Genomic DNA, 2,457 nt, shown 5'->3' with positions numbered 1-2,457 from the left:
TAGATGTATAACCACAAGAAATAATACCAAAGAGGAAATTTTAACCTCCCTAAATGGACAAAGCATAAACCATTGACCAATGCTAATTAATAAGATGGCTATCAGTGTTTATTGGATCAAGAATTCAAGTTATCAGTTTTCAGGAAACTCAGATCTCTAAAACAACACAGAAAAGGAACTGATACAATTCTGAAAGAAACTTTTAAAAATGGACTGAAATTATTTAAAAATAAAGAATCCTGGAACTGAGAAATATACTGGTTGAAGTGGAAAAATCAGAAGGCTTTCAACCGCAGAATAGATCAAACAGAATAAAGAATCAGTGAGCTCTAAAATGAGTTATTAGGAACAGTTGTGCAGGCTCAGGCCTGTAATCACAGCACTTTGGGAGGCTGAAATGGGTTGATCACTTGAGGTTAGCAGTTCAACACCAGTCTGGACATGACGGTGAAACCCTGATATTTCAGGGAGTCAATGTAGTGCCATTGAACTCCAGCCTGGGCAACACAGAGAGGCTTTGTCCAAAAAAAAAAAAAAATGGCAAAAGAAAAAAGAAAATAAAATAAATTAACAAAAGTTATTAAGAAATTCACAAAGAACAAAACAGAAAAACAATCAAAAAGAATGAAGACTATTTACCAGATATACAGAATTACCTTAAATAAGCAAATCTAAGATTTAGCAATATTCGTGAAAGAGTTCAGCAAAAGGAAGATATATACAGCATATTCAGGTGAATAATAACTTTCAAAAATTTGAGAGAAATATAAATATATAGGATCAGAAAGATCGTAGTCAACAAAAAAGATTAATACCACATAAAACTATCCCACAACAAACAAGAATAAAACTCTCGCTCCAGTCACCACTGCCAGCTCGTTCACCTTGTTCTTCTGTGGCTCCGCTATCCCACTCCTCTGCCCATCGCAATAGAAGAAGTGATCGCCATGCTGCTCACTGACAATGGCTCTGGCATGTGCAAAACTGGCTTTGCTAGGGATAGCGCTCCCTGAGCCATGTTTCCCTCCATCGTGGGGTGCCCCCGACACCAGGGAATGATGGTGGACATGGGCCGGAAGGACTCCTACATGAACAACAAAGCCCAGAGCAAGCACAGCATCCTGACCCTGAAGTAACCCATCAAGCATGGCATCATCGCCAACTGGGAAAACATGGAGAAGATCTGGCACCACTTTTACAATAAGCTGCATGGGGCCCCAGAGGAGCACCCAGTGCTGCTAATCAAGGAACCCCTGAGCACCAGGGCCAACAGAGAGAAGATGTCTCAGATTATGTTTGAGACCTTCAACACCCAAGCCATGTATGTGGCCATCCAAGATGTGCTGTCCCTATATGGCTTTGGGTGCACCACTGGCATTGTCATGGACTCTGGACACAGGGTCACCAACACGGTGCCCTTCTAGGAGAGCTACTACCTTCCCCATGCCACCCTGTTTCTGGACTTTGTTGGCTGGGACTTGACTGAGTACCTCATGAAGATCCTCAACAAGCTAGGCTACAGCTTCACCATCACAGCCAAGTGGGAAATCATGCATGACATCAAGGAGAAGCTGTGCTAGGTCTCCCTGAACTTCAAGCAGGAGATGGCCACTGCCACATCCTCCTCTTCTTTGGAGAAGAGCTACAAACTGCTCGATGGCCAGGTCATCACCACTGACAAGGAGCGGTTCCGGTGTCCAGAGGTGCTGTTCCAGCCTTCCTTCCTGGGTATGGAATCTTGCAGCATCCATGAGACCACCTTCAACTCCATCATGAAGTGTGACGTGGACATCCGCAAAGACCTGTATGCCAACACGGTACTATCTGACAGCACCACCATGTACCCAGGCATTGCCGACAGGATGCAGAAGGAGATCACTGCCCTGGCGCCCAGCATCATGAAGATTAAGATCATTGCACGCCCAGAGCGCAAGTACTCAGTGTGGATTGGTAGCTCCATCCTGTCCTCACTGTCCACCTTCCAGCAGATGTGGATTAGCAAGCAGGAGTATGATGAGTCAGGCTCCTCCATCATCCACCACAAATGCTTCTAAATGGACTGAGCAGATGTGTAGCATTTGCTGCATGCGTTAATACAGAAGTATAAATTTGCCCTTGGCAAATGCGTACACCTCATGCTAGCCTCATGAAATTGGAATAAGCCTTTGAGAAGAAATTGTCCTTGAAGCTTGTATCTGATACCAGCACTGGATCATAGAACTTGTTGCTGATTTTGACCTTGAATTCAAGTTAATTGTTCCCCTTGGTATTTGTTTAATACTGTGTACATATCTTTGAGTTCAAACTTTAGTGCACCTGGAGTGGTCACTTCGTGACTGAGGTAAGAATGTACTTGTGGAAGACAAGTCTGTGGCTTGGTGTGTCTGCATGGCCAGCAGTCTCTGATCTGTGCAGGGTATTAATGTATCAGGGCTGAGTGTTCTGGGATTTCTCTAA

At 44.0% G+C, this 2,457-nt stretch overlaps 1 pseudogene; it reads left to right on the top strand.

Annotated features, from left to right (window-relative positions):
* Positions 1 to 929: 929 nt before the first annotated feature.
* On the top strand, positions 930 to 2,160 carry LOC129053452 (actin, cytoplasmic 2-like; annotated as a pseudogene).
* The last annotated feature ends 297 nt before the right edge of the window (positions 2,161 to 2,457 follow it).

Source organism: Pongo abelii, chromosome Y, assembly GCF_028885655.2.
Source record: "Pongo abelii isolate AG06213 chromosome Y, NHGRI_mPonAbe1-v2.0_pri, whole genome shotgun sequence".
In the NCBI taxonomy this organism is placed as follows: Eukaryota; Metazoa; Chordata; class Mammalia; order Primates; family Hominidae; genus Pongo; species Pongo abelii.
Note: the sequence above shows the minus strand (reverse complement) of the source record. Positions and strands in the feature narration are given on the sequence as shown.